Source organism: Lissotriton helveticus, chromosome 6, assembly GCF_964261635.1.
Source record: "Lissotriton helveticus chromosome 6, aLisHel1.1, whole genome shotgun sequence".
Classification (NCBI taxonomy): domain Eukaryota; kingdom Metazoa; phylum Chordata; class Amphibia; order Caudata; family Salamandridae; genus Lissotriton; species Lissotriton helveticus.
The window spans coordinates 1,179,666,391-1,179,691,327 of NC_136067.1; the positions used below are offsets into that span (position 1 = coordinate 1,179,666,391).

General features: G+C 43.7%; 1 long non-coding RNA gene across 1 annotated transcript; it reads right to left on the reverse strand.

The window, feature by feature from the left end:
- Nucleotides 1–5,074: 5,074 nt before the first annotated feature.
- Nucleotides 5,075–7,111, reverse strand: LOC144761679 (uncharacterized). The gene is made up of 5 exons (XR_013595843.1): nucleotides 6,978–7,111; nucleotides 6,462–6,558; nucleotides 6,280–6,367; nucleotides 6,097–6,192; nucleotides 5,075–5,586 (listed from the first exon to the last, which is right to left on the reverse strand). It is a non-coding gene; the product is annotated as an uncharacterized LOC144761679 (long non-coding RNA).
- Between the last annotated feature and the right edge of the window lie 17,826 nt (nucleotides 7,112–24,937).

Sequence of the window (24,937 nt, forward strand, 5' to 3'; positions counted from 1 at the left end):
ACAACATCATAGCGCTCTCCTACCTGGCGAAGAAGGCCAATACAAGGGATAAGCTGCCACTGTTTTGTTGTTTTATAGACTATTCTACGGCCTTCGATCGAGTGATCAGAAGCCGACTATGGGCAAAACTTGAGACCTGGGGGCTCCCACAAGTCCTGTTAAAGGCTATAAAAGCACTCTATGAGGGGACATGGGTCCAGGTGAAATTAAGTCCAACAATTACAACAGCAAGAATCGAGACCAACTCTGGACTTAAGCAGGGGTGCGTTCTGGCCCCCCTACTTTTTAACTTGTATACAGCTGACATGGGGCAAGCCCTGAAAGACGCCAACTTAGTACCGCCAAGATTGGGGAAGCTGGTCCTGGGATCGCTCCAGTACGCTGATGACACGGTGGTCATGGACCACACCAGGGTGGGACTTCAAAGAGCTTTAAACAGCCTGGCGACGTACAACAAAGAAAATGACCTACGGATAAACGTTAGCAAGACCAAGATAGTAATCTTTGGCAAATATCGGCGAAAAAAAGAAGCAACATGGATTCTGGGGGAGAACTTAATCGCTACTGCCCCATCCTATAACTATCTGGGAGTTTGGGTCTCAGAGAGGGCCACCGCAGCTAAACATCTAAAGGAGCTAAAACCAAGAATAGATAAAACAATTCTGTTCTTAAGACGCCTAAGCTATCGCTTGGTCAGCCCCTCAGCAGAACCAATGTTGACAGTACTCAGGGCAAAACTGATTCCCTCCATTACGTATGGCCACATTGCCTACCCAGGTGCATTCGAGAAAGTGGACAAAGCGGCCCAGGCGAAAGCGTACAAGTTGGTGCTACAGGCCCCTAGACAGGCTAGGAATAACAGGCAAAGGCTAGAAATAGGCCTGAATCGACCGGAGTTGGCATTACTGGGGGACCTGATAAAATACTACATCAGAGTACTGAAAGCGCCCGAAAACACCCTAAAGCACTTCTTAAAATCTACATTTGGTGAAGTGGGCTCTCCATGGCACTCGAAGCTGGCACAAGGAATTGATCTATTGAAAATTGAGGGCAAAAGCTTGCACCTCAATGAAATACCATACTCAGCCTGGGCACTAGCCGTAAAGCGTCAAGTCCAGTCCATCTCGTTCGAGCTTGATCTTCTATCGCTACGGCACAACCCATTAACGTTGGCCCTGGATAAGTCTTATACTCTCGGGAAACCCCAACCATACCTGCGAGACCCACTTACAACTCATGCGAGAAAGAAAATCCTGTATCTGCGCCTCCTGGCTCTCATAATCACGGACTTTAACCCAAAATGGGCACGAACGGACGGTGCCACCGCCTGTCGATTATGCAACTACCGCAGAGAGTCATGGTTACACCTACTATGTTGCTGTCCAAAGTTGGCCAGCGATCGTCATTGTTTGCTGCGCCCGGCCTTACGGAATCTAGGCCATAGAACCTGCAGAGAGGCCTCGGACTGGTGCTTCTCAGAAACTACGACCTGCCTATTAGGCAGGGTCAGTAAGTTTACCCACCAAGCCAAAATGGCACTCGACCTCCATCAAAAGGCCATGGATCCTAAGAGTCTTGACAATGTGCAAGGAGTACCATCTGGAGCACAAACGAGTGTCAGTCTACAGCTAACTTAGGGAACTCCCGCTAAGTAACTGGAACAACTGGACCCAGAAACTATACCAGGGTCGGACAAGGGTCCAATGAAGAACCCATCCTTGGTGATGCGCAGTGAAAACGTTCATGTCAAACCTCCACACTTTCCCAAGACTCTAATTGGCGTGAAGCTAAGGAACAGACAAAAACTTTCCTTCTTCTAATAGAACTTTGATTGGACAAAAAAGGGGCAAAATTAGCCATTATTATATTTTAAAGTTGTACATATGGTTTTACTGGCCGACGGGCACATGGGGGGGGGTATGTTGTTCTTTGTGTTTTATACTGTAAAGATTTTAAGTAATCGCACAGTTTAATAAATAAAAAAGAGAAGGAATCAGGGCCATTTTGTGGTTGCAGTGTCTGAGGTACATTTCAGAGATTCTGCTTAAGAAAATCTGGTGTGTGATTGACACTGTTCTAAATCTTCAAAAGCATTTTTAAAGGTGAGTTATTAATTTGTACGGGATATATGTTGTGCACTTTAAGTTAATAATAAAAAATGTGTTCTAACGTGGAAGTTACTCACTTTCCCTCTCTTTCACTCTCTCTCACTGTCTTCTTTTCTCTCCACCACTGTTCTTTTTCTTCCTCTCTTTTTCTATAAATCCTTCTGTTTCACTTACTCCTTTATCCTTTTTCTTAATATGCTTTTATTTCTCTCACTCTCCTTTCCTCACCCTCATATCTCTTTCCTCATTGTCATTATCCCTTTCCTTTACTCGTCTTTTCTAACTCCCTCTCTCCATCTGATTTACTCCCTCTTTCTCTCTCCCTCACCCTTGCTCTCTTTATACAACACTACTAGCAAGACCCCCCCCCCTTCACTGTAGTAATCATATGACTGAATTGCAAGGATTTCTGTTATGTGTCTATGATAACAGTGTGAGTCAGTATTCATTTCAGAAGATTCTGGCATAATAATTAATTTTTTTCTTTCTGCCTGTAGCTTTTCACCCTCTTTCTGCACCATTTTCTCTCTGTGTGTATTATCTCCATCTCTGTATGTTTCATCTCCCCTCTGCATGTAACATTTCTTTCTCTGTTTGCAGAATTTTTTTCGGGTGTACAATGTTATCCCTTTGTGTGCATTATCTCTGTGTCTGTGTGCACCATTTGTCTCTCTGTGTGAACCATATTACCCTGTCTCTGTTTTATCAGCCCTCTGCCTGCAGCAACTCTCCTCTGCCTGCAGCCCTGCATCATGTATTGTTTTTGGTTGTAATGTATTGTTTTACATTTTTGGTCCAGGATCACACTGAGTGTCTGTCTACATGAAAGAATTACATTTTGATCTTTTTCTACAATCTCCCCTGTCTGTCCTCACAGTCTACCTCTCTCTGCTTATACTGTCCTTTGTTTTCTGAAATTTCCACTCTTTCCTTATATTTTCTTGTCTTTCTTGAGAGTGCTTTTTTTAACTGTTTCTTGTGTTCTCTCTGTTGTGGTTGTCTTTACTATCCGCTAATGTTTTCCTTTCTTTTTATACTTCCTCCTCTGCTTTCTTCATAATACTCTCTGTTTTATTAGACCTCCTCTTAGCAATGACCCACTTAATATAGATTGAGTGCTGTAAACACTCTTGGGCAGATTTACAAGCATATTGGGCCTCTTTCTTCTTGCATTGTGTCTCATGTTTGGATGTAATGCTGGCAAAAAACTAATGGTGCATATTGGAAATGTATTTTGGAAATGAGTCAGGTTTCTGCACTGTAATGTAGTGCTCATTTACATGGGCTGTGTTCTGTCGCCTAAACGATTTACTGTGGTATATGTGTTTTGGTAAAATGTATGGTTTTAACATTTTTGACTAGGATCACACTGAGTGTCTGTGTAAATTAAAGAATTATATTTGCACCTTTTTCTATAATGTCACCTGTGTCTCCTCACAGTTTGCATCTCTCTGCTTATAGGGTACTCTTTATTTTGATATTGTGTCTCATGTTTTGATTAAATGCTGGTATAGAGATAGTGCTGTAAATTGGAAATGTATTTTCTGTCTGCACTATCCCTCTCCCTCTGCCTGCACCCTCTGCCTGCACCCTCTCATGTGCATCTGCAGAGGCCCATTATGATATGGCTGCTGGTGTGTATTATACAGCGCTACCATGTTAAATCTTTTCCTTCTCTGCCTGTAGTCTCGCACCTTCTGCTTTTACCATTTTATCACTGTCTTCACTATCTCCCCCTCTGTGTGATCCAATTAGCCTCTGCATGTAGTGAGCAGAGAGCAGCGAGAGCAGAGAGCAGTGTTCAGAGGAGCAGCGTGGTAGCGGTGGTGTCCGCAGGAGACACAAGGAAGCCGCGGGGGAGTACGAGCCCGAGCGAAGAGATAAAAAAATCACAGCCAGCCAAAGCGAAGTCCCCGACGCAAATATCCGCAAATATCCCGCTAACATCCGCTGCCCTCAGCCCTCAGCCCATGAGGCGCACTCACTCGTCCCGGAGAGGGGAGACCTGTCTGCTGGCAGCCGCAGCTTTTGTGTGCACAGCGGAGCTTTGTGGCCGCGGCCCGGTCCAGTAGCAGAAAGCAGAATAGTCAAGCAGAGAAGCGGAGGAGGAGCAGAGGAACCTGAAATTAGAGCCGGGCCCAGGGCTGGTCCCCAGGCCCCCAGGGCCCAAGGGGAGTTAACGCGGGACAAAAGCAGGCAGTTCAGGTTGGTGCAACTCCCCCCCCCCCGCAGCAGCCCCCGGCTTTCTGGCTCCTCGGCTCTGGTGCTAATACTCCTCTAAAAATCAACCAGCAATTAGAACACAGCGCACGGCCCTGCTCACTCCTGCCCATTCTTGCGCACGCACGTACCCGCCCGCCCGCCAGTCCACAAAAAGAAACCTGAAGAATCCGCAGAAGCATGAGTAAGAGAGCAAAGTGCACAGGCGGAGGTGAAGGGGTGGGTGAAAACTCCAGAAGAGAGATTTTTGGAGCACGAACAAAGTACGAAAACCCACGTTAGCCTACACCAAGTAGGAATTACCTTATGAAGGACTTTCTCAGCATCATAACTTGACTTGTGACTCCAGCGGAGACCTCACTGCCACTGTCACGCCACGGCCTCGCAACAGGGCTTTTGTGAGGCTGAAAGGAGCGGGGGGCAGGTTGCTTCAAATATCTTATATCCTATCCTCACCATGAGATCAGGGAGACTTAGAACAGTCCCCACACCCAAAGCAAGCATAAGAAAACAACCATTTCGCAGGAAAATGAGCGAAGAATTCACTCACTCATCCGACGAGGATACACCAGAGGACACTCCAGAGGCGCCAGACGCCACTGTCAGCGTCTTCACCACCAAAACGCCACTGAAGACTGCAGGCCTTAGAAACACCAAGTGCAAAATTTGGGGACCCCCTCTATGAAACCAGTATGGTCAGGGAAAAGAGGAGAAGGAACATACAACAGTATCAAAAGTTTCCCTCATAGACCATATTATTTACATCCAATAATTACTTCGCATAATTTCCAATTCAATTCAATAAATACAACCCTAGACACTAAAGTTTATTTCAAAATATATTTTTAATTTTCAAGTTTTGTCATTATAAAATATTTTTTGTTTTTCTCTTTTTTTTAAATTAAGTCAATTTCTCAAGTGACAGAGTGAAGGCTTCAGTCCTACACTACATATGTTCATGGATACATATATTTCTTATACTTCATGATATTCATAAAAAACACATAAAAAACACATATTATTGTACCCCCCTGGATCACTTCACTCATTCACACTTATATCAACTATCATACCACTCCTTTCACTCTCAAAACATCAATACAAACTATATCACAGCTTGGTACTCAAGAAGTCTCAATGACAATGTATGAGACCCAGCACTAGAATGGTCTACGCGCGTTTCGGTGGGTTAAATGATGTTCGACAACCACCTTCTTCAGGACCTTGTATGATATATCACTTGTCGATTCAAGGGGACCTACAAATACATATACAAAATATTAACATGGTGTACTAACATACAAGTTATATACAGATATCATTCAATTTGAACTGTCTTATCCAAGCAGATCAAGCCCACAACCACCAGGGAGAGGAAGTATCACGTGTATAGACTCATTCAAGAGGTGTGGCGCCGCGGCCAGGGCGACTGACGCTGGAATCTGGGGATCACGGTTCGATCCCCGGCTCCGGCGGCAGGTTAGCCCAGCACCATGTGACTCTGGGCAATAGCTCGCTTAATCTCCCCGACGGCCCCCCAGCGCCTAGAGACCCTTACGGGTGATTGTGCGCTTTACAAATGTGGACTTTTACTTTTTTTACTTTATTCAAGACAGCGAAAGATTCCCAGACAAGAAACTACTGAGATTAACTATACAGTTTCTCAATGGTGGCACTGTAGATATAAATTCAATGTCGCTTCATCTCATCCCACATAACCACTTTCATATCCATTGTTATACAGTTTGTCATGTTCTATCAAACTTACATGTGAGATTTAAAATTCCAACATCCCAATGGTGTAGATTTTTTCTGATGGTCAGAATTGTCCGTTTTAGGGTTCGGGGGATCTTGTTAAAAATTCCTAAAATAATAAGTTTCAGGAACCCCTATTAGTTTATCAATATCATCACGTTAGACTTAATTACATATCGAGGTAGCTTAATTTTACCTATTTGCCCAAAAGACATCAGGTCCACAAGATATCCATAGTCAGCTTTCCTGTTCAAATATTGACAGTGCTCAGTGATTGTATCGTCCTAATAAGGAAGAGGTAAGTGTGGTTTTAATTATCTCTCCTGCTCTCTAGTATTTTCCTTTGTCTATTCATCCAGAAACGATTATTCTACTAACCTTAGGAATCGTGTCCTTGTAAATTTCGATTGATCAAATCTGTCAAGTAGGTATTTTCAGAGTGACTCTTGGTGGTCCAGTAGTATTATTACAATGCCTATAAAGAAAGTCACATATGAGTCCTAAGTACTACCATGTACTGAATCAAAGGTAGCTGTTCAAAAGTGTTCGTGTTTTAAATATAAATATAAAGAGGATGGTATGCTGTCAACAAACTATATATCATAGTGCGGTATTTCTAGTGCTCATTCTGGGTTCGTGTGCTCACTGCATACAATGACGGAAGAGAAGTGATACTCTCACGAAACGCCCATATTATTTAAGCCCACTATTGTGTAAACAATAGTCGCAAGGGAGAGCTCCGAATTTAGCCAAGAAAACTATTCAGGGAACGGTCGAAGGCTATCAAAATCACCATGCCCTTTCTTGATTATAAAGGACTTTGTCTAGTACGACTTTTTATGCAATCCTCGGTAACCTCCACGCGACCAATTCCTGTTCTAGCCAGCCTCTTACCTTTTCTATTTTCAATTATCCGACCCTCGTAGTCCGTCACCCCGAAAGGCCTCCAAAGAAATAGCGCTAGTGCCGTCTGTTTACTATCGGCTTTTAAATGCCGAACGCCGTCTTCTTGGTCGACCATCACGTACATGGTCTCGCGAGGAGAGGATGCACGAATTGGGTTTCCTGTGGAAAGAGGACTAATACTGTCCGCCATCTTGTAGTGTGCCGAACGCTGCATATCCTACCTATAACTATTAATGTTCTTTTGATGTAATACCCCTCGCCATATTGGAGTGATGTTTCACAACATCCTAAGGCATCTAAACAGATGGAGACTGGATACTCTGGATTTTATTCATACGACGCGAATGCGAAGGTTGTCCTATTTTCTATCTTATCTATATTTTTTCTAAAATAGAATGCACTGCTTAGTTTCCTATCGATCATATAAAATGCATCGTAATGGAAGGATGTTTTGCTTGTAAGATAGCGTAATTCTACTGGGGAGTCACGATAATGATTGTATCTACTTGGGGTCATTCACTATACACTATTAAGACGATAGTCCAATATTTTTTAATAACAGGTATGTACTAGGCAGTGTTATTAGTTCTAATGCTCCCTGCATCATTCATTGTTACAGAGTAATAGTATCTCTGTTTTACATGATATACTGTCTAATGTATGGTCCGAAATCATTTTGTAACATACCAGGCTATGTCTTCATTTAAGCCTTTACGTACGCTGTTAAAATGAAAAATCCAAAACGTCTCACGTTTCTTACGTGTAATTTCTATTTTTTGACCCATTTTGTGTTGTATCTTTTCTAAAATCCTCTTCAGTATGATTAAGATCTAAAAAGTGTTGGACCAATGGTGCTGACACCTTTTTCGTCCTAATGGCAGACTTGTGCTCACTCAGTCTTACCCGAAGTTCCCGGCCTGTTTCCCCTATATAGGGAAATCCACAAGGGCAAAATAGTATATACACAATGTTACTGCTTCTACAGTTTGTGAGAGATCTAAGTTTTACCTCCACATTATTGTATTTGAGGCAATCCGTGATCATCGCTGATCCGCATGCGTGGCATGCTCCACATCTGTGGTTTCCCAAAATGCATGGTAAGCCTGTAATAGATCTCTGTCCCATTTTCTCTTTGACTCTCTCTCGCGTATGAACCAGCAGATCCCTGAGGTTCCGATTTTTTCTATACGCCACTAAAGGTTGGGGTAGTTGGGGTTCATTTTCGTCCGTGTTTAGGATCCTCCAATTTTTCTTAATGGCGTTTTTTATCTTGAAGTTCATGGAAGAGTGATTGATCACACATACAATTTGATCAACTGGTGCACGAGTACTTCCCTGTAGTAAGGCTTCCCTATTATAGTACTTCGCTCTCTTGTACGCATGGCGTACTAACCGATGCGGATACCCTCGGTTTAGAAGTCTTATCTTGAGAGCATCACCATGTATATGGAAGGCTTCCATATCCGTGCAATTTCGCCGAATACGGAGAAACTCTCCAAACGGTATCGAGTCTTTTTGGCAGTTCGGATGAAAACTTCCAAATTGTAGGATAGTGTTCTTTGCGGTAGGTTTCCTATATAGGCTTACCTTCAGCTGTCCTTCAGTACCATCGATTGTAATATCGAGGAACTCTACTTTCCTGTCACTCCAGTTCGCAGTGAATTTTAGGTTGTTGTTACTTGCATTGAGCCATAAGATAAATTCCTGTAATATGTCCATTTCCCCTCTCCAAATAAAAAATATGTCATCTATGAAACGTCTCCAATGGGAGACGTTTTCAAAGAATGGGGCTGTCTCATTAAATATGTTGGTGAGTTCCCACTCCCCCATGAACGCATTCGCTATACTAGGGGCACATGAAGCTCCCATTGATGTCCCCTTGATTTGCTTAAAAAGGGAACCATCGAAGTCAAAGTAGTTGTTAAACAAAACGACTTCAAGGCACTGCAGGATAAATCCATCTGGTCTATTGTGGGGGAATCACTGTAGGAGAGCGGCCACAGCCCGTAACGCCTGACATTGAGGGATGTTGGTGTACAACGCCTCAATGTCAAGCGTCACAAGTATTTCCGTCCCACCGTCAAAGGGGGTCCCCTCAATTTTGTTGATCATATCCCCCGTATCCCGAATGAAGGAGGCATATCTCTGTGTTTACTTGACAAAGGAAATAAACCACATATTTAGATAGTGGTTCTGTGCTAGATCCTATGGTAGAGATTATGGGGCGCATTGGAGGATTCGCTTCGTTTTTATGAGTTTTCGGCAGGCCATATAGGGCAGGTATGATGGGACACTCTCTGTTGAGAAATCTATGTTCTTCATCACAGATGTGGCCTTCACTAAGGGCCTCATTTGTCATATCCTGGATCTGAGTATTCAATCTCATCAGTTCTCTGGATTGTGCTGGTCTATAATGATCCTGGACTGATAACATGTCCTGCATCTTCTGATTATACAATTCTTTGTCAAAAACAGTTATGCCCCCTCCCTTAGAAACACCAAGATCACAGACTTTTTAATTTCAGCCACACCATCCGCTCCGCCAGCATTGCAAGAACAGAATTCAAAGACCGTTATCCGCATTAAAAGAATGTCTCAGTCGGCGACTTCATTAACCAAAGCCCTGCAGCTCCAGAACAACACGCAGAGCAACAATCCTCAAGAGATCAGACACCATCCCTGGGAAAATCTTCGAAAATATTCAAATAAAATGATGAATCAACACACGGTGAATGCCCAAATAAATACAAGGGAGGAAGTTTGCGAGACCAACTCTGACATTGCCCCAAGTGACGAGCGCACTGAGGGTACAATGGAAACACCCAATGTACCAATCGTACCAGAGACGCGGCGCTCTTTAAGCCTAGGCTCATACTTTGGCCCGGCGGATTATGATCACGGGGCCGACACTCGATTAGCTCTGAGAACGGACAACAAGGACCTTCCGGACAAGGTCTCAACAGAAAATGATAACAAGGATAAGCCCATAGATGAAAGGAAGATAACCAACAGCCAAACTCAGCCAAAGGGTGGCTTGCCAGACACAAAGGCACAAAAAAAGTATAACATCACGCCAAAAATCACTGTATGTCCAGATTCGCAGGAGGCATTCAATCCCTCCGGCGCTTGCTTTACAACAACCAGCCAAATGATCAACAGAAAAACATCAAATCGCCCGTCCGGGCTATTTCCTCTGCATTTTAACATTTCCTCACCAAGTAAAACAACTTCGCCAAAGTCCCTTGAGCAAAGGAATAGAAGGGCTAATCAAACACTTATCCCAGATACGGGTCCGGGTGGAGACCGACGAGATCTACTAGACTCACGAGACCCACAAGCTCCAGGTTCAGCAGGGTACAAATTAAGGGACAAAGACCGGAGTAGTCCCCAAGAACATAGATACCTAGCAGATAATAGTTTACCAGCTCACGCACCATTGTGGCCGCCGTTCATAAACATCATGGAAACCATCTCTTCAGCACTACTCCAACACTCTGAAAAGTTGGAGTTACAGATAGACATTCTGCAAATCTTAGCTTCACACGTGGCGGGCATAGACAAAAAGATCCTTGAGCTAAACTCTTTCATTGAACGGGTACAGAAATACTCGCAAACAACGTACCACGAATGTCAGTGCTTCGAAACAATGAACCAGCTCAAAGTGTTACCGGCCATCTTAACTGACATTCTGGCAGAGGTACAAAACAAACTAAATGATGCCCATAATTCCTCTGAAACTCCAGGCATAGGAATCCATTCCAAAAGCTCGTCAAGCTCAATCAGTAGCGCCATATCATATAGTGAGGACACAAGGGCGGACCAAACCGCTGACAGTCCAATACATCATCCCTCGATCACCCAGACAGAAATCACCGACGTCACAACATACCACCGCAAAGGCATTCTGGAGCCAGCCAACATAGGGAAAGAAGCTTTCCAAATAAACGGGAATCAATTCAACAGAGGCATGGACCAGCCGGAAAACCTGGGGAGACAAGATCCGGGGATAACATCCAACGGGCCACAAAATCAGATTATCCCATTGACAAAGTGTGAACGCAAGAGACTGAGGAAAGCTAGACACAATAAGCACCAGGGAAAAAAAGATCCTATAAGAATCATTAATCCAAACACAACCATAGGAACAACATCGCAAGGGCCGAATCGTAAAGAGTCGCCGAAGGCAGACCTGGTAGAACAAGTGGACCGCGGGCACATATCCCCAACCATGTTTCCACCCCTGGAAGTTAAACCAACAGTCAACATAAAGAGCCAAAATGTCCCAATTTTAACACAAGCCCAAACGACCAGGCAACCGGCGGTCGGCCCTCCTGTGCAGAAGCCGCACGTAGAACAGAAAAACATCCCACATTACTTTCCGAAAATGGTGACGGTACCAAAAGAAACTCTCCCCGTAATGGAGTAACAACAGAGACCCACCTCTCAAGCTCTGGTGGACCCAGGACCTCAGCAGGCTGTCTTTGAAATCGAGCCTGTAATTCAGTTGAATGTCTTAAACCAGGGCAGTCCGGCCAGACCATCAAAAGCAAACAATCAAATCTGGCTCACAAATCAGGAAGAGAAGCTAGATGTAGCCTATCCAGCGGGATCCACAACGCAAGAAATAATACCGCACTACAATTCAAGGGGGAAGCATGACATTCTCAACCGGAGTGCCATAATAAAACTCTCTAACCTGTTTGAGACGTTAAAACATGTGAACTCAAACCACATAGAAATTATCGAATTTAAAATAATTCCTAACACAAACGGGAGAGAAATGACAGTGGCAACACGGAAGGACCCCGAAATAGCCATAGAAGTTTGGCGACACAGAGAAGAGTTCGCCAAGTGGGGTATTGAAATCAGACCGGTGCCTCCAGAAAGATACCCAGGCCCATTATCCATGTTGGCAGAAAAAGATCTAAATCAGAAGGCGGAATTCTCCGGGGGGCAATTGGTGGCATGGACACCGTCAAGGGGGGATGGGCCAATTTACGAATCATCCATCAAGGCCAGTCAGGGGGATTCAAAGAATGCCGGAAAATACTACCCCCAATGCAAAATACATCGGATGCAAGGATGGTGGAATCATGAAAACCGACTGTGAAAGCCTGCTCGTGGAATATCAATGGTCTGGGGTGGTAAAACCAATGATGTAGAATTAATGTCATTTCTAAAACAATTCGACATTATTCTACTCCAAGAAACCTGGTTAACGTCTTCCCAGCATATAGATGGTTTTAAGGAAATCCAACTACACGCCAACAAAAGAGGCCTTTCGGGAAGGGCAGCCGGAGGTCTATCGATCTACTTGAACACTGGCATCCCTTGGACCCAGGTTACCATCGACACAGGACAACAATGGATCCAGTGCATCAAAATCGAGTTGATGCAAGACCCCGGAAATGGACCGCAGAGGGCTCAAGACTCTTTGTAAATGATAATCTGTAATATTTATTTACATCCAGACTCCAAGAAAAAAGTGGAGAAAATTCTGACCTTAAAAGCCCTCATTAAATCAATGCAATCCATCTACCCGCAGGCGGGGCTAGTTGTGTCGGGTGACCTGAACATATTCTTTCTTCAAAAGGACCACGCCCAAACAATGAACCAAAATAAACGGAACGGCCAAGCTATCCCGAGAATCATAACAAATCAGCGAAAAAAGGATAAGATCGGTCAACAGTGTGCTTTAATGTTTGCTGAGGTCGGAATGATCGCTTTGAACGGCCGTTTTTCACAAGATCAACCAGCATCTTCAACCAGGATAGCCGAACTGGCCAAATCAGTGCTTGACCATACCATTGTGGATCTAGAGGTCTTACAAACCATCACCACTTATAAAATAATCCACAAATTGGAGAGTGATCACAGTCTGCAAGCTTTCGAATTCAGTGTCCAACATTAAAGGGCCCCAGCTTGCAAAACCCTGACCGAATCTCCAAATCTCTATAACCTCAAGAGACTAGTATGGAACGGAAATAACACCAAAGAGATAATGACGTCTGTGAAAAGTGTCCTTACAGAAGCGACTGGAGAAGATTCATCCACCCACCAGGATAATTGGGAAAGATTGACTAACTGAGAGATTTGGCCATCAAACCCATATTCACAAAAGGAAATCATGTAAAGCACTTCAAGCGTCTCTGGGCTCCATAGTGAGCAAGAAAAGGATCCTAAATCAAGAAATCAGAAAGCTACAAGCAATAGCCAAGATAAAGGGAGAAGACACGGCCAGACAAATCTACAAACTAAGGCAAAAATATAAAAAAGACGTTTGGTTGGAAAAATCCAAACACCAAACAGACATCTGGCAATCACTATTAGCTTCCAGCAAATCAAATAACAACTGGAATTTTTGGGCAGAAATCAACAAAGTTGCAAACGAAGCGGCCCAGGTTTCAATGCAAATATACTTGAGAAAGAGTGGATTCAGCATTTAGAGCAATCACAAAGCAGTAACACTCCAGAGCGGAGGCCAGACCAGCAGACCCCTCATCAAAATAAAAACCAAGAAGATGACCTACAATTCGATGAAAACTGGATAACGCCATCCCAAGTAGCCATGGTACTTAAAAACTCGAGGTCCAAAGGTGCACCAGGCCCAAACGGTTTACCGAATGGACTTTTTAAACAAGATCAAGCCTTTTGGGCAGAATATCTTACCCCACTATACAACAATGCATTTCAGACCGGGAGTATTCCCCAGTCATGGAGAGGCAGTATTTTACATCCAATTTTCAAGGCAGGTATAAGGTCCGATCCAGCCAATTACCGCCAAAATGTATGCTTCGAACCTTCTGAGGGCCTTGGAAGACTGGGTTAGCGCAAATAAGATTCTGCCGATCACGCAGACGGGTTTCAGGCCGGGAACCAATACATCATGCAACCTGCTGGCGTTAAACCTCTTGGTGGATAAAGCAAGGGAAAAGTCAACCAAGCTGTATACGTGCTTCGTAGAACTCAAAGCGGCGTTCGACACAGTTCCGAGGGAGGCACTATGGCAAAAGATGGCAAATTGGGGAATACCATCAAAGCTGTTGCCAGCCATCAGAAACCTATATTCATCTACCTGGGTTAGAATAAAACTAGGCAAAGGCGATAAAACAACAGAAAAAATCCCCACCAACGTAGGCCTCAAGCAGGGCTGTGTATTAGCACCAACTCTTTTCAACATCTTCACCGCGGACTTGGACAAGTGTATCGCGGAGACACAAAGTGATCCACTGAAGCTAGCCCACCACAAAATTAGGAGCATACAGTATGCAGATGACATCGTACTTTGTAGTCAGACCCCGTTGGGCCTACAACGTTCCATCACGAAGCTCCATGAGTACATCGATGCACAAGGCTTACAAATTAACTACAAAAAACCGAAGATCGTCTGTTTCGCCTCACGGGCAGGGAGGAAATCTTTTAAATGGCACATCGCAGGCAACACAATAGAGCAGACCCTCTCCTACAAATATCTGGGAGTAGTAGTCAACGCCACGTGGAGTCTGAAAGAGCATCAATCTTATAGAAAGGCTCAGGCAAACAAACTACGGTTCGCCCTCAATTTAATAAAAACGAAACTGAAATGCCCATCTAATTCACACCTGTTGAAGGTAATCGCAGCGAAGTTTTTACCATCTCTTACATACAGGTCGGAATTGTATAGAGGAAAAGACGCAAATTTCTTGAACACACAACAATCAGAGTTGTTTAAATACATCTTTCAGATCCTGAGATTCATATCCCAATCGCAGATTCGCTTGGAATTTGGTCTATTAAATCAGCACCATGTCAGACAAGCGGCCGCATTAAAAACAGGTTGGAAATTAAGGGCAGCACAAGAGGACACGCTCATGGGCCTCTGTTGGACTGAGATGAACAACCAGACAAAGGCGAAAAACGCCTGGAAAACAGTATTGGAGGATGCATTGTCAAACCTCAAAATGGAAAAGGCATGGAATTCCAAACAAACTTTTGCGGCTTTTAAAAAAGCAGCCAATGGGGCTGCAAAGATCATGGATAACAGGAAAGCCGCATTAGCGAAGAAAAAACATGGTTGGATGGTGCTGGCCACATATGAGAAAATGGAGCCGCAACCTTACTTAGTCAACCATATAACCCCAGCCACCCATAAAACACTATTAAGATTACGGCTGGGATTCTTCATTTTAAAAGACCAGACACCGGCATGGAAACAAACATGGCCGACTTCTGCCTGTCGTCTATGTGGCCAAATGGAAGAATCACTGATGCATATATTGTGTATTTGTCCGCCTTTGACGAGCTTGAGACGTAATTATCTACTCCACGTATTCCGTCTTTTTCAAATTAGATCATGCCGCCCGGCCATCATGCTAGCACTGAACAGCTACCAGCTGCAGACAGCTTGCAGGGCTGCGAGATTTTGTCAAAAGGCATCGCAGTTAATCCTGAACACTGAGAAAAAGGAGAGATAAAGGCACAAAACCGAAGCATGAAGGGCTATGAACAGAGACATTGTAATTTCATCCATAATAATATTACTTACATAGACATTACAGAAACTTTTATTTTTAACTATCCTGTCAGTTTGTACATTGTATCTTTAAATCATTTGTTTTTATGCAACAAAATTGTAAAGGTTTTAATTAACTACAAACAATAAAAACTTACAACAGCCTCTGCATGTAACATTCCTCTCACTGTTTCCAGCATTTCTTCTCTGTTGTACCATTTTATCCTCTGTGTGTTATGTCTGTGTCTGCTTGCACTATCTGTGTCTCTGCTTGAACCATCGGTTAGGTTATGTTATGTTAAGGGGATTTTGTATAGCGCACTGTCACCGGAGGTATCATGGCGCTGAAAGGGTGCTGAGGAAAAAGAGGGGATTAGCAGGATTGTGGGAAGAGCCAGGTTTTTAGTGATTTGCGAGATTGGAAGAGAGTGCCGGAGGTCCTAACTGGGAGAGGGAAAGAGTTCCAGAGTTTGGGGCCGAGGAAGGCGAATCTTCGACCCCCAGATCTACAGAGTTTAAAGGAGGGGACCACCAAAAGATGTAAGTGAAGTGATCTAAGGTTACGTGAAGGACAGTAGGGTCGGATAAGGGATTTCAGAAAAGCGGGGCAAGAACCAGAGAGAGACTTAAAGATAAGACAGCCAACCTTAAAGGCGGCCCTTAGGCTGACCGGGAGCCAATGTAGTTTGACAAGGAGGGGTTTGGCGGACTGCCACTTCGGAATCCCGAGGGCCAGTCTCGCCGCCTGGTTTTGAATGATTTGCAGCCTGTTGATGGAACATTTGGGCAAACCATAATAGATGGAATTTGAAAAATCCAGGCGGGAGAGAACAAGGGCCATGATGACTTGTAGCAAGGCATCGGGAGTGAGGAGGTAGGCCACCTTCCTAATCCTGCGTAGCTGGAACATGCAGGAGGAAACCACCGTCCCCACCTGCGGCCCGAGAGAGAGCTCAGCGTCAATAGTGACCCCAAGGCTTTTCACCGAGGCTACCGGGGTGGGAGGGGAGCCAAGCTCTGCCGGCCAGAAGTGTGGACCCCAGTGGACGGAGCTCTTACCCGGCAGGAGGAGCTCCGTCTTTCCTGGGTTCAATTTCAACTGGTTCTGACACATCCACTGAAAAATATGGGACATAACTGCCTGGAAGGTAGAAATAGCAGAGGGAGAGTTTAGAGAGAAAATGAGTTGTAGGTCGTCCGCGTAATTAAAGACTCACCCTCTCTCTGCACTATCTTTTCTCTGACCGCACCATCTGGCCCTCTGCCTGCATCCAAGGACCATCTATCCTCTGCCTGTACCAGTTTAGTCTCTGCCTGCAGTATTTCATTTTGTGTCTGCACCAACCCTCTCCCTCTGCCTGCACTCTCTCATGTGCATCTGCAGAGGCCTATTATAATATGGCTGCTGGTGTGTATTAGACAGTGCTACCATGTTAAATCTTTTCCTTCTCTGCCTGTAGTCTCGCACCCTCTGCGTGTACCATTTTATCTCTGTCTTCACTATCTCTCCCTCTGTGTGCTGCAATTAGCCTCTGCATGTAACATTTCTCTCACTGTTTCCAGCATTTCTTCTCTGTTGTACCATTTTATCCTCTGTGTGTACCATGTCTGTGTCTGCTGCCACTATCTGTGTCTCTGCTTGAACCATCTTACCCTCTCTCTGCACCATCTTTTCTCTGACTGCACCATATGTCTCTCTGCATGCAGGCCTGCACCATCTATCCTCTGCTTGTACCAGTTTAGTCTCTGCCTGCATTGTCTCATTTTCTGTCTGCACCATCCCTCTCCCTCTGCCTGCAACCTCTACCTGCACCCTCTCATGTGCTTTCTTCATAATACTCGCTGTTTTATCAGACCTCCTCTTAGCATTGATCCACTTAATATAGATAGAGTGCTGTATACACTCTTGGGCAGATTTACAAGCATATTGGGCCTCTTTCTTCTTGCATTGTGTCTCATGTTTGGATGTAATGCTGGCAAAAAACTAATGGTGCATATTGGAAATGTATTTTGAAAATGAGTCAGGTTTCTGCACTGTAATGTAGTGCTCATTTACATGGGCTGTGTTCTGTCTCTTAAATGATTTACTGTGGTATATGTGTTTTGGTAAAATGTATGGTTTTAACATTTTTGACTAAGATCACACTGAGTGTCTGTGTAAATTGAAGAATTATATTTGCACCTTTTTCTATAATGTCACCTGTGTCTCCTCACAGTTTGCATCTCTCTGCTTATAGGGTACTCTTTATTTTGATATTGTGTCTCATGTTTTGATTAAATGCTGGTATATAGATAGTGCTGTAAATTGGAAATGTATTTTCTGTCTGAACTATCCCTCTCCCTCTGCCTGCACCCTCTGCCTGCACCCTCTCATGTGCATCTGCAGAGGCCTATTATGATATGGTTGCTGGTGTGTATTAGACAGCACTACCATGTTAAATCTTTTCCTTCTCTGCCTGTAGTCTCGCACCTTCTGCTTTTACCATTTTATCTCTGCCTTCACTATCTCACTTCCCCCTCTGTGTGCTCCAATTAACCTCTGCATGTAACATTTCTCTCACTGTTTCCAGCATTTCTTCTCTGTTGTACCATTTTATCCTCTGTTTGTACCATGTCTGTGTCTGCTTGAACTATCTGTGTCTCTGCTTGAACCATCTCACCCTCTCTCTGCACTATCTTTTCTCTGACTGCACCATCTGGCCCTCTGCCTGCAGCCAAGCACCATCTATCCTCTGCCTGTACCAGTTTAGTCTCTCCCTGCATTATCTAATGTTGTGTCTACACCAACCCTCTCCCTCTGTCTGCACCCTCTGCCTGCACTCTCTCATGTGCATCTGCCGAGGCCTAATATGATATGGCTGCTGGTGTGTATTAGACAGCAGTACCATGTTAAATCTTTTCCTTCTCTGCCTGTAGTCTCGCACCCTCTGTGTGTACCATTTTATCTCTGTCTTCACTATCTCCCCCTTTGTGTGCTCCAATTTACCTCTGCATGTAGCATTTGTCCAACTGTTTCCAGCATTTCTTCTGTGTTGTACCATTTTATCCTCTGTGTGTACCATGTCTGTGTCTGCTTGCACTATCTGTGTCTCTGCTTGAACCATCTCACTCTTTCTCTGCACCATCTTTTCTCTGACTGCACAATCTGTCCCTCTGCCTGCAGCCCTGCACCATCTATCCTCTGCCTGTACCAGTTTAGGCTCTGCCTGCATTATCTCATTTTCTGTCTGTACCATCCTTCTCCCTCTGCCTGCACCCTGTGCCTGCACTCTCTCATGTACATCTGCAGAGGCCTATTATGATATGGCTGCTGGTGTGTATTAGACAGCGCTACCATGTTAAATCTTTTCCTTCTCTGACTGTAGTCTCGCACCCTCTGATTGTACCATTTTATCTCTGTCTTCACTATCTCCCCCTCTGTGTGCTCCAATTTGCCTCTACGTGTAGCATTTGTCTCACTGTTTCCAGGATTTCTTCTCTGTTGTACCATTTTATCCTCTGTGTGTACCATGTCTGTGTCTGCTTGCACTATCTGTGTCTCTGCTTGAACCATCTCACCCTCTCTGCACCATGCTTTCTCTGACTGCACCATCTGTCCCTCTGCATGCAGCCCTGCACCATCTATCCTCTGCCTCTACCAGTTTAGTCTCTGCCTGCATTATCTCATTTTCTGTCTGCATCAACCCTCTCCCTCTGCCTGCACCCTCTGTTTGCACCCTCTCATGTTTATCTGCAGAGACCTATAATGAAATGGTTGCTGGTGTGTATTAGACAGCGCTACCATGTTAAATCTTTTCCTTCTCTGTGTGTAGTCTCGTACCCTCTGCGTGTACCATTTTATCTCTGTCTTAACTATCTCCCTCTCTGTGTGCTCCAATTAGCCTCTGCATGTAGCATTTGTCTCACTGTTTCTAGCATTTCTTCTCTGTTGTACCATTTTATCCTCTGTGTGTACCATGTCTGTGTCTGCTTGCACTATCTGTGTGTCTGCTTGAACCATGTCACCCTCTCTCTGCATCATCTTTTCTCTGACTGCACCATCTGTCTCTCTACCTGCAGCCCTGCACCATCTATCCTCTGCCTGTACCAGTTTAGTCTCTGCCTGCATTATCTCATTTTCTGTCTGTACCATCCCTCTTCCTCTGCCTGCGCCCTCTGCCTACACTCTCTCATGTACATCTACAGAGGCCTATTATGATATTGCTGCTGGTGTGTAGTAGACAGCGCTACCATGTTAAATCTTTTCCTTCTCTGACTGTAGTCTCGCACCCTCTGCGTGTACCATTTTATCTCTGTCTTCACTATCTCCCGCTCTGTGTGCTCCAATTTGCCTCTGCATGTAGCAATAGTCTCACTGTTTCCAGCATTTCTTCTCTGTTGCACGATTTTATCCTCTATGTGTACCATGTCTGTGTCTGCTTGCACTATCTGTGTCTCTGCTTGAACCATCTCACTATCTGTGTGCACCATCTTTTCTCTGACTGCACCATCTGTCCCTCTGCCTGCAGTCCTGCACCATCTATCCTCGGCCTGTACTACTTTAGTCTCTGCCTGCATTATCTCATTTTCTCTCTTACCATCCCTCTCCCTCTGCCTGCACCCTCTCATGTGCATCTGCAGAGGCTTATTATGATATGGCGGCTGGTGTGTATTAGACAGCGCTACCATGTTAAATCTTTTCCTTCTCTGCCTGTAGTCTTGCACCCTCTGCTTGTACGATTTTATCTCTGTCTTCACTATCTCCCCGTCTGTGTGCTCCAATTTGCCTCTGCATGTAGCATTTGTCTCACTGTTTCCAGCATTTCTTCTCTGTTGTACCATTTTATCCTCTGGGTGTACCATGTCTATGTCTGCTTGCACTATCTGTGTCTCTGCTTGAACCATCTCACCCTCTCTCTGCATCATCTTTTCTCTGACTGCATCATCTGTCCCTCTGCCTGCAGCCCTGCACCATCTATCCTCTGCCTGTACCAGTTTAGTCTCTGCCTGAATTATCTCATTTTCTGTATGTACCATTCCTCTCCCTCTGCCTGCACCCTCTGCCTGCTCCCTCTCATGTACATCTGCTGAGGCCTATTATGATATGGCTGGTGGTGTGTATTAGACAGCGCTATCATGTTAAATATTTCCTCTCTCTGCCTGTAGTCTTGCACCCTCTGCCTGTATCATTTTGTCTCTGTTTGTACTTTCTCTCCCTCTGTGTGCTAAATCACATAAATCATGAAGTGAGTCATGAATTAGGAGATGTAGTTGTAGAAAGTCCTATGCAGTATGTGTCACAGGCCTCTTAATTCCCAAATTGTGCTTATGCTGTGCAATTTAGATACTGGGTGTGCTGTTGAAATGCAAAAGCAACTGTCTCTGTAGCATGTAGTAATCATTTCAGTGAATTTTCATTAGTACATTCTCAGTCCCACCCTGACTCTCTACACTGCTTGAACACCACTTCCTTGTCCTAAACCCTGAAACTCCATCCCTAGAAAAATATTCTAAACTCTTTCAACACTACTGAAGTGCTGTAAACTCTGAAAGAATACTCCCAGCAAGACCCCCTTATACTCTAGTAATCATTTTACGGAATTGCAAGGGATAGTGTTATGTGTCTAAGATCACAGTGTGAGTCAGTTTTCATTTCAGAAGAATGTGGCAGAATAATTTGCTTAGTTGATGTGTTTAAAAATATGGGAATACATGTACTTATGAAGTTGATATTGCTAGTTTTGTATTATCTATTAGTGAAAATGATATAATTGGGTGTTTATATTTTTTTGCAAGGTCCAGCAACATTGTATTATATATAATGGATCAAAATCAGGACAACTTTCAAGTCAATTTTGAAATTTCCATCGATGTCATAGAAGACTTAAATGTACCTTTTGAGGATAACATTAATAAACAAGATAACTGAGAAGGAGATTTAAGCAGTGATATTTTTGATCAAAGTTTGGACATTGACTTGATGGAAGCAGTAGAAGACATTGAGTTTCAAGTTGCAAATTTTGAAGTTGAGGACAATGTAAACGATATTCCAGATGAAATCATGCTGGATGTTTTGTTACAGTATGAAATGTTTGAAGAATACATTTATGATTTTGAATTAAAAATGATTTGAGAAAGTCTTTTTGTAGAATTGTAATAATTTGCTTAGTTGATGTGTTTAAAAATATGGGAATACATATTCTGATGAAGTGAGTCAGGCTTTAGGATATGTAGTGCTAGAAACTGCTATGCAGTACGTCTATCAGGCTTCTTAATTCACAAATAGACTCCATGCTGTGTACTGAAGATCCTGGCTGTGCTGCAGAAATGCCATACTAACTCTCTCTGTAACATGTAGTAATCATTTCAGTGAATTGCAAGGCATAATTCTATCTGTTTTCATTCAGAATGCGAGTCAGTGTCTTTTTTTAAATATTGTGACAGAATCACTTGCTCGTGTATCTGTTTTAAGACATGGGAATACATGTACTAATGGAATGAGTTAGGCTTTAGGACATCCAGTGCGTTTTACTCGTAGCCCTTGCATGATATCATACACTGCCTACACACAACTGTATTGCTCTAAACTCAGAAATATCAATCTCACCACGGCCCCCTACACTGCCTGAACACCACTGCACTGTTCTGAACACTGAAACACAATTCTCAGCAAATTTCCCTATAATGTATAATGTATCTGTAACTACAAAGAAAAAGCAGACCCCCCCCTAAAAATGTTGGAAAAGTATGTGGCGATCAAATTGTCTATAGTAATAGACGAAAAAAACTGTTTGTTCAAATTCGCAAGAGAATGTTTTATAATAGAGTAGTTTTAAATTTATTTAAAAATTTAAAGAATTGTAAAAGGAAAACAGCTTTTTATAAGAAAAAGAAAAATATTGAGAGTATTGTTGATCAGGCTTTTGAAATAAAAAAGAAGTTGTATATTTTAGTAATCAATAGAATTCTAGATAAGGCAATCAATGTTTTGAAAGCGAAAAGTAAGTGGAAAAGACTAGTTAATAGAACTCATTTTTGTAATGTTTTTTCTGGAGAATGGAAACATAGTTCAAGTTGTGAGCCATTTTTTAATGAAGAGACTTACTTTCAGACTAATGATTTGTTGCATGCAGTTGACACCAGTGGTCGAGCACATGAGGTGAAGGACGGTTGTCTGATTGAAAAAGAGAAAATTGTGCCTAGAAATGCAGAAGAGGTGTTAGCTGATGAAGTTTTAGGGAGACGTCCTAAGGCTCCAGTGTACACTTGGAATTGTAGTAGTATTTGTAGTGTACGACAGGATTCAATTGATTTGTTTCACAATTTCTTTCGTAAGTATACTAAGAAAAGTCTTAAACAAAAGATTAAGATGTTGCAAGTATTAGATCCTTGCAGACTGAGAGAAAAAACGGGTTTGCAAGGGCATTCTCTGGCTTGTCTTTCTAGAAAAGTATGCCAGAGTGTTTTTCACCATTTTAGGATGTTAGCAGTGCATCATACTGAAGTGAGGAAATTAGTGAGAAGGTTGTATTATGCAAAAAGTCCAGCACTGAAGCTAAAACAGTTAAACAGTGCTCTTTTACATGGATCTGTATTAGATGTAAAGAACATTTGTGAAGAAATTGAGGTTAGTTACTTTTGTGAAAAAAGAGGACAGTGCAGAAACTGATACAGTAATAGAAGGAAATGTGGAAGAAAATGTACAGAATTTTAGTACAGAAAATGTTGACCAAGAAATTACAAGGTTTAAGGTCATTTCAGGTAAAAGGCCAAACTTTTCTTGTGTGTGTTGTCGACGAACTCATTAAAAGAATCAGACTAGGCTACTTGATTTATATGTAAAAAGTGAAAAGGAAAATAATAATGAGTGGAAGGATTTTGCAACTTATTTGTTGCTAGAGAATTGTTTTGATTTGGGTTCTGATCAACGTATTTGTAAATATTGTTATAATAAATTAAATGAAAACAAAATGCCTGGTAGAGCTGTACATAATAATCTTGAGTTGGTAAATATTCCTTCTGAACTGATGGATTTAAATACTTATGAGTCTATTCTTATTCAATGTGTGCATCCATTTCAGGCTATTGTTCGCATGGAGCCTAAGACAGGGAAATTGCCTCTTTCAGATTTACAGAGAGGATTAAAGGGAAGAGTTGTCTATTTTTTTTTTCACAACATATTTTTATTGAATGAATCAAGCAAAGCAATCAATGTGGCACCCCACAGTCAGGAGAAATCACCAGGCATTTTGATACATTGTATATCGCAGGATCTGAGTCCGAACTAGAATCATGGCAAAACATGTACATTAGAAACTACCCCCCCTGCACCCCTACCCCAAACTCCCACCACCCACGTCTCATCCCTCCCGGTTGTCCCTCCCTAACCCTGTGCACGTGTGTAGAAGAAACAACGTTGTGCGAGCATAGTGCGGCAGGCATGGTGCAAGTCACAGGCCCATGTAAAGGTGGATGCCTAGAGTTCTTCCTCAGGTTCGACTGGGGGATCCAGTGTCAATTCCCTATAATCAGCCCACCTCTTCCATATCTTAAAGTGCTTGCGGGGGCACCCTCGTGCTTCGAATATCGGTCGCTCCAGACCCATACAAAAATCCAATCCTGCTTTCCAGGCACACAGAGGAGGGGCCCTTTCGTCTTTCCAAGCCCGTGCCAGATCTCTTTTGGCTAGGACAAGCCCCAATAGCAATAGATGGCGTTTATAGACATTCCCCCCCCTCCCTCAAGAATATGAAGCAGTCCTAACCGATGGGTGCGTGGCAGGTCCCAATTCAGTACTTCAGACAGGCAGCTCCACACACCCCTCCAAAAACCAGCTATTCTCGGACACATCCATACAGTATGGAGCAGTGAGCCCACCTCCAACCCACAACGCAGGCATTCCGGTGACTCAATCAGTCCAGCCTTCCACAGTCGCTCGCGGGTGTAGTAAGCCCTGTGGAGAATTTTGAATTGGATAAACCTGAGCCGCATTGCGATGGCAGTCCCTCGTGGGGAGTCCAAGGCCTCCCGCCAATCATCTTCGTCCATGGGGCCAATGTCTGCCTCCCAGGCCGTCCGCAGGGGAAGGAGGTCAGAAGAGCAGTGAGTGACCATCGTTTGGTATATGCGGGATACTTTTTTATCTCCGAGATCGCCCATGAACAATTTCGCCTCAATGGGGCTAAATTCGGGGAGCGAGTCTAAGTTTGCAATGCTGGGTGTCAGCGCATGTCGAAGCTGCAAATAGCGGAAGAACTGGGTCTGTGGCATGTGGAACTCGTACTGAGTTCCTGGAACGACTTGAGGGCAACTCCGGACATCACATGTCCCAGCAACGAGATCCCAATCGCGTCCCATCCATCAAAGCCCGATAGTGAGGCCAGTGCAGGCAGTCGACCGTTATGCCACAGCGGTGTTTCCGCTGTTAGCCTACCCCACCAGCCCATGCGTCGCAGCGCTTGACGCCATACAACGAAGA